The following is a 7,925-nucleotide window of genomic DNA, read 5'->3' as shown; positions in this document are numbered from 1 at the left end:
CCCCCCGCAAATCACAGTGGACTTGTTTTACAGGTGTTTTGTCCTTACTAATAGACACCTGTGGGAACTGGAGGTAGACGTATGGCTCAAAGCTCACTTCATTTTAATCATGCTTTTTTTTTTTTTTGTGCACAGTAGCTATTGCTGTTGCTTTAACTGGTGCGTGCATTTTAAAGATTATCTGGGATACAGTGCTTCAAACACAGGAATCATGAGTGCTTCAGATGATCAGCTGCAGTTTATTAAAGAAGCTAAGTTCCTTGTGTCACATTCAGTTTTTTGACTTGAAATCCATGGTCTTTATCAGCTTAATACACAAGCTGTACTTCTGCATTTAACCAAATAGCTGAAACAGCGTAATTACAGTTATATCAGTGCATTGCCATTGGCTCATTTCTACAGCCACTCTCAGCTTCTGTCCTTTTGCAGCAGAGTTGCACCCGTACAGTTTAAACATGGTGCAGGTATATTCCCTTTCCCATTTATTTTAAGATGCTTGAATATTACTATTCAGTGTCATCTGCTTGGATGGTCAGTAAAATCTGTACATTATTGATGTACAGCCAGTCAAGCTGTCTGTAAAGGGAGAAATTTTCCTACTTAACTGCCTTTTTAGAAAGCAATTGAGTGGATTATCGTGACAGCGATTGGATTATTAAATGGATGTGATATTCGAGAGCTTTTGCTGTTTCGCGTAATTTGTGGGTTTCATGAAAGTCATTTATACTGAAGGTTGTACCCCCAGTGATCCCTTCCGTCTCCTGTGTTTTTTTTTTTTTTTACACTTTTTCCCCCACTGGATTGACAAACTGCTTTAATGTTTAATCATTGATCTGGAAATAAATTAAAATTTTCAGGCAAGGTATAACTTTAAACGTAATGAGAAGCGGATCGTTCATTTAGCAAGCAACGTGGCGCTGGTGGGGTTTGATACATGTTCCCACTGAACCACGGTCTCCTGCATCCTGCTAAAAAATGGATTCTGTCCCTGAAGTGCCCCCCCCCCCCTTGGTTTACTTGACTTGATAGCGCAGTTTTTTTCCTATAAAGCGACACATGAAAGGGCTTTATCAAACTGATAAACTGTGTTGTGAAGACTTTTCAGAGTCGATAATTGCAGAGTGCCTTCTCTATGTGGAATGGTGGGGAGTTTATCAATTTCAGCTGATTCATGCGGGTGATGAAGATATGCGGATGGTTTTAAGAAAATGTAATGAAGTTAAGTCCCAATATAACTTTGCCTGGCATTTTTATTTATTCTGTGCTTAATTTGGATGCATTTAGGTGTTTTAAAGGCATTGTAAACCCGGGTTACTGAAGGGATTCATTTAAAAAAAATGTTCCCCTGTATTGTTAAAATAACTGCAAGAATGGGATTAATGATGGTTTGTTCTCCATGATACACATGCCTTAAGTTTTTCTCTTCTACTCAGGGCCTCTAGGAATATGGTCTCCACCCTATTTAACATGTCGTGTGTCTAAGGTACCTAAGGAGTTTGCTGTAATGTTAAGGATAGAGCAGCTGAGGGTAGACTTAAAGTGCTTCAAATTAAATACAGCTTTTTAGTTTTGACACCTTTTTTAAAAAAATATATATTACTGTTTTATGAGTTGTATGAAGATATGGCCACAAAGACCTTATTCGATATACATTATATTGCATTTTAATTTATTTTTGGTGTGGGTGTTATCACTTCTGTAGTTTTGAAATGGTATAACCCCATTGTGAATTTAACATACAGGTTTCCTAATATTTGTGACATGGTAAAAAAAACCAATCATATCGCGATTCATCTTCATTCAAATGAAGAAAGCCTGCTTGGAGGTGTTTACATGTCACCCTACCAAAACGGCCAGATGTACATCACCTTGGGAGTAGCTGACGGAGACGGCAATGTTGGGTCCGCCGCCTACTCCCGTACTTCATCTGCACGTCTTTATGATGATGTACAAAAATGGCCGTCATTGATGTGTTCATGCCTACAAGCTCCTCAAAGCAGCTAGCTTTTTTTGAGGCCTCCTGAAGAACCCAAGCACAAACACAACCCAAACTGGGCTCCCATGAATGTGTTTGGGTCCCCCCCCCCCTTATTTCCCAGTTTGTCTACTCCACACTGCAGGAATCCTTTTGCTAGGAAAAAAGGGAACAAACCAGGTCTAAATCATTCATTGACTGACCATTCACCACTAATTGGTATTCTGCTGGCCTTTTTAAAGACTCCCCATGGTTAATTTTTATTGGGAGAGAAACCCTGCTTAACTTCAGGTGACTGTCAACCATGTGATCTGTGTATAAATGTAATTTGGTAAAAGGAAAAGTCTCTTTGTACTTTATCAGTTGCAATACTTGCATTTTTCACAACATAAATCTACTAATATGTAAATGTTTTCTTTCCTGCTCCTCTGCCATGTGTATTGAAAGTCTTGTAAGAATTCTGTAGTATTTGGATTTGTGGATTGTATATGTTGATGTGACCATTGCTTGTATTGCGTTGAAAATGAAACCAATGTTCTATTTACTTTTCCCAGTTTTTCCCCAGTGTACTTGTAAACTTTTGTTCTGTCTAGAGAATTATTTAATTTATCAACCTCATGTTTATCCCTATGGCAATATAACACCTAGTATCTGAGAATTAAATAATTTTTAATTATTTGCAAACCTAAAGATTTATATTCAGTAAAACGTGCATAAAATGTTCTGTGACTATGTATAGTACACAAACTGAAGCAAATAAATTTATACAGTTATGTAAAAAAAAAAACCTTTTTAAAAACATAAAATTTTAGAGAACCTTGTGTAGTCAGAATGGTATATTAGAATATCCAACAAAGATATAAAGCTGAATACTTTTTTTGGAATACCAAATAAAAATAATGGGACTCTGGCTAACAGGAGTTTGGTGGGTAAATATTCTAGACCAAGGAAAATGGGTTAGAAATGATCATTTTTCAAGAAAGGGCTAAGAATTTTTTTTTATCATGCAAAAAACTTAAAATACTGTTTTAGATTTAAGTATCTTTTGATAGAATCGGTGAGCCCTGGTGGAGTCCAGCAGCCAGCAGGAACGAGTTTGACTTGCTGCCAGCAACACGAACCAAGCTCAGGTTATAGAGGCACCAAGTGTCCTGTGGCAGTTGGTCCAGCACCTCATCCTCCCAAAACACCTCCTGAGAGGCACAGTCGTATGCCTTTTCCGAGTCCACAAAACACTGGTTGACTGGTTAGGCAAACCCTCACAAACCTTTTGATTCTGTTCAGAATTTTTGTGGACAGAATTTTGAGGCTCAGCCAAGAGATGGAAAATGTCTAGTTTGGAAACTTCAGGGTTGTGTCTTTGCTTTTTGATGTTGTGGATCTGTTAGCTTGATCAAGCTCAGGCCTCCAGGGTACACTTGGGCAGGTTTGCGGCCGAGTGTGAAGTAGCCAGGATGAGGATCAGCACGTCTGAGTCTCAAGCCATGGATCTCAAGCGGTATGGGGTGGAATACTCCCTTCAAGTTGGCGATGAGTTACTGCCCTAAGCAGAGGAGTTCAAGTATCTTGGGGTTTTAAATAGACAGATCGGTACAGCGTCAGCAGTTATACGGACATTGCACTGGTCTGTTGTAGAAAAGAGAACCTTGACTTTCAGCTCTATCATATCGATTAACCAGTCGATCTACATTCCTACCCTCACCTATGGTCAAAAGCTTTGGGTAGCTACCAAAATGAGATCACAGATCTAAATAGCAGAAATTAGCTTAATTTGCAGGGTATCTGGGTTCAGTCTTAGAGATAGAGGAGGGACTCTAAGTAGAAACTGCTAGTTCTCCACATTAAAAGGAGCCAGTTGAGGTGCCTAAGTTGTTTCCTGGATGCCTCTGCAGTGTAGAATGGATGAATAGCATATCTTTCACTAAAAGCAAAGTCCTTAAAAATCATATTCCTTTTGCATGTATTTCTCCTATTTGACTAATTGATATCAATATGCTGAAGTGTCCAATAACTGCTCTCTGTCGTCAATGTCACCAGACAAGGAGTACAACAGGGATCAGTTCTTGATCCTATACTGTTCTCTCTATATATGCTGCCATTAGGTAACATAATGAAACGACATTAATGTTAATGACTACTTTGCAGACACCCAAATATACAAAAATATTTCAGTTATGCCTAATGATATCTCATTTATTGTCACTTTAGCTAATTTCTGTAATGAAGTTATAACCTGGATGAGTGAAGTTTTTTTGATACCAAATGTGGAGAAGACTGAGGTTCTGTTGTTTAAAGCCAAGTCTGTGGATAGACATGCTAGAATCACTGTGCTCCACTTTAAGGGGCTGATCTTTTCTCTCAGCAGCTCAGCCTGTAACTTAGGCATCACCTTAAATGCAGGCTTCTCATTTAAATCACATGTTGATGCAGTATCGAAGGTGCACTTTTTATAGCTACGTAACATTGCTAAATTGACATTTCTTTACTATTCAAAACACTGAGAAACTAATACATGCTTTTGTATACAGTACATTAGACTACTGTATTGCTGTATTATATGGGAGCACACACCACATGTTAAGCCCCTAGTAGCGTATTCAAAATGCAGCAGTTCAATTTACCACCAGGTGTAGGAAGTTTGGACACATAACCCCTGCTCTTAGTTCCCTAACTGGTTTCCTGTTGGGTTCAGCACTGACTTCAAAGTTCTCCTACTTACATATAAGGCACTTAAAGGTCCAGCACATACCTACTTAACAGAACTAGTTCAAGTTTACAATTAGTTTACTTTCCTGTGACTGTATGTCTTATTCAGGGTCGTGGGGTAGTTTGCAGCCTATCCCAGAGGCTGTGGGTACAAGGCAGGGAACAACCTTGGATAGGGCACCAACCCATCGCAGGGCACATTCACACACCATTTACTCACATATGCACATCCATGGACAATTTGGTAACTCTAATAAGTCATCATATAGCATGTTTTTGGACTGTGGGGGGAAACCCCACAATGACATGGAGAGAACATGCAAGCTCAATGGTGACATTGTAGTGCAACTTACAAACTTAAACACCCTATACGGACCGGCATGGAGAACTAACTCAAATATGGACTTTGGCTTTGACCCTGACCACGGTTTACGCAATGTTTTTATCAAGCAAGCCCCATTTTTTCTATTATTGTTGCCCGTTTACCTTGGACCCCTACAGGTTTTTTTTCTCCCTACTTGGGAGTTTTTGGTTCCTCTCCTCCATTGTCATCTGGTATTAATTGTTGGTTTCACCTAAGGCCACTTAAAAAAAAATAATTGGTTCTCGTGCTTTTTTTTGGAGGGGGTGGTTAGGGCGGGCGGGATTTTTTTATTATTATTATTTTTTTTTACAAATTTTGATTGACTGTTTGGACTATCAAATATGTAAGAAAATACATATTTGAAAATACATACCGAAGAGAGCAGACCTACTTAGTACGCCTCCTCAGTTCTTCCAGTTTGTTGCGTTTCAAATATATTAAATGTAAGAAAATACAAGAATGTAAATTCCTTGATCCATGTGTATCTCATAAATGCCTTCCCAACTATGGATTTGGATACTTTATGCTGATGTTTCATTCGTGAATATAAAAATGATACTATTTGAAACCAATATTCTGTTTGTCATTCCCATTCTAAATGAACAACCAAGATTTTAAAATATATATCTAGAAAGAAAGTGTATAAAACACGAGGAATTTACAAAATACAGGAACCTGAATGGTTGAACAAGGAAATGCAACTCTACAAACAAGTACTGTACCACATCACTTCCCTAGATTTAAATCTTTGCACCAGCCCATCTCAGGTAGAGACAAATTTAGGTTCATGAAACCATTCCAAGACTAGGATTACACAATGTGCATCAATCGTCGATGTGGAATGCGCGGGAAATTCAAATTTCGTCATTCTTGGGCATTTTCCATGCGATTTTTACGAAATAAAAAAATCTAACAAAATTCGGGTCGGAGGCATTTCTGCGGGTCGGGAGGGGACGAGAACCATTTTTTAAGTGGCCTAAACGCCAACATATCTGATTATCCGCAGGCTTAATCAGAGTTCGCCAACATGAACACTGAATTTACCGTCACTCTTAAACGCATTTATTGTATCTTTGTTTAAATTGTAAAGCCTACAGTTGAGTTATATTCCCCATGGTAAATTGTATACGGTTTATTCATGATGCATACATAAAAGCGCAAGAAAGGCGATGATAAAAGTTGCAGTACTTCCGGTTTTGACAAAGCAAACGCGCGCCAAACATGTAAACACGCCCAATGACGTAAAACGTTGGTCGTTTACCCACAATGCTTTGCAACATTATAGAAAAGGGAAGCGTGGCGTGCACGTTTCTCTTTTGTCACTGTCTAGTTGGTTATGTGAATTCTTGCTGTAACGGTTAACCTTTTTAAAATTTAGGCAGATAATTTCCGTATTATGGCGCAAACAGGAGGGATTTTTTTGTGCTTTGACAAATGGTCGTGAACCCTGTACTGCCGTGCTTATTTAAGAAGTACGTTTGTTTTGTGTAACCCTGTAACTTAGCTGCCTGAGCAAGTTTGTCCGATGATTAAGAACTTTTTGCTGTTCACATTATGAACTGCTGTGATTATACTAATTTTCATATGAGGACAACCAAGCCATGATATTTAGCTAGAACCTACAAAGCTATTTAAAAAGGCTGCAAATGTATCTTGCCGGATTTGCTGTGGGGAAATTAAACAAGATAGTTGATAACCTGAAAGTTTTCCCCATTTAGGTGCAGTTTTGTAATGACTACTGATATGCCAATAATTTTTCTTGATCTATCGGTATACAGTTTTGCACTAAAAAAACGAATGTTACGTGTGGTAACGTGTATTTTTACTCTCACAGGTATTGCATCGAGTACCATGGCGGGCTATTCCTAAACGACTTGCACGGTAATAACATAATCTTACGTTTTAATTGCGGGTGACCGCTGAGACTGAGTAGTTTCCTTACATCATGTATGATCTTTTTTTCAGAATGTGTTCTGCTGGATGGATTAAGCAGAAGAAAGCCAGATCAACAGGGTAATCCTGATGAGGTAATCCTGAGATTCCCCCCAGATTCAGACTGTCCCTATGATTATGTGATATCACTACCCATCTGACCCTGTACAGGGGAAAGATTACATTGTGACTATATGAGGGCACAGTCTGTAGAATCGTATTAATCCTTGAAATAAACTGGCTGTTTATATTTTATAGCTGATCAATGTTCCAGTTTTATTTTAGGATTTATGTTTGGTTCTGGCATGTGATTTACTCCCCCCCCCTCTTTCTTTAGGGGCTGATTTTTCTCCCGAATATGCATCTTGGAGGTCAATTTTGCCGACTAATCTTTTTGCATGTCTGTTAATAAAATATTTTTATTTCAATGTGCTGTGATTTTATTCAGCTTGATATAAGTTACAGGCATTGTGGACTAGTGTAAATCACACATGTAAAGCACTGGTGGACAGGAAGGCACCCTGTTTTCAGGTGTCATGTAATTATATCAGAGTGTGGGTGGGGGGCAGTCTTGTATCCTCCCCGTAACATGGATGGGTCACTGACAGTCCTGTAAGAAGGAATGGTCATTATTTCTGGCCAGTTAGCATTTGGGTGTCAGCTTATTATGCTGGGATATTTTTAGGGGAAACAGTAGGTGCATTAGTCTTGCAACTGGCAGACTGACCCCGATGGTAATTTAGAATCCCAAGAAAGGAATTTCAACTTAATTTTATTATTACAAAGTACCAAATTAAGGAAGTGTTAACTGTGTAAGCCTGGCTAATATTTACTAAAACTGCCCCGTAAATATCCCTCAATTTTCACCAACAGCTTATGTGGTACAGGGTTGAGGTAAGTGGAGCTTATTACTGCAAGCACGGGGAATGTCACTTCACCCTGGACGGG

The 7,925-nt window shown here is 38.8% G+C and overlaps 1 long non-coding RNA gene across 1 annotated transcript; it reads left to right on the top strand.

Annotated features, from left to right (window-relative positions):
* Positions 1 to 6,304: 6,304 nt before the first annotated feature.
* On the top strand, positions 6,305 to 7,405 carry LOC125746819 (uncharacterized). Its single transcript, XR_007399067.1, has 4 exons — positions 6,305 to 6,517; positions 6,880 to 6,926; positions 7,011 to 7,072; positions 7,315 to 7,405. It is a non-coding gene; the product is annotated as an uncharacterized LOC125746819 (long non-coding RNA).
* Positions 7,406 to 7,925: the final 520 nt, after the last annotated feature.

The sequence above is a fragment of the Brienomyrus brachyistius genome, chromosome 7 (assembly GCF_023856365.1).
Source record: "Brienomyrus brachyistius isolate T26 chromosome 7, BBRACH_0.4, whole genome shotgun sequence".
In the NCBI taxonomy this organism is placed as follows: domain Eukaryota; kingdom Metazoa; phylum Chordata; class Actinopteri; order Osteoglossiformes; family Mormyridae; genus Brienomyrus; species Brienomyrus brachyistius.
This window is presented reverse-complemented; position numbering and strand designations above follow the sequence as displayed.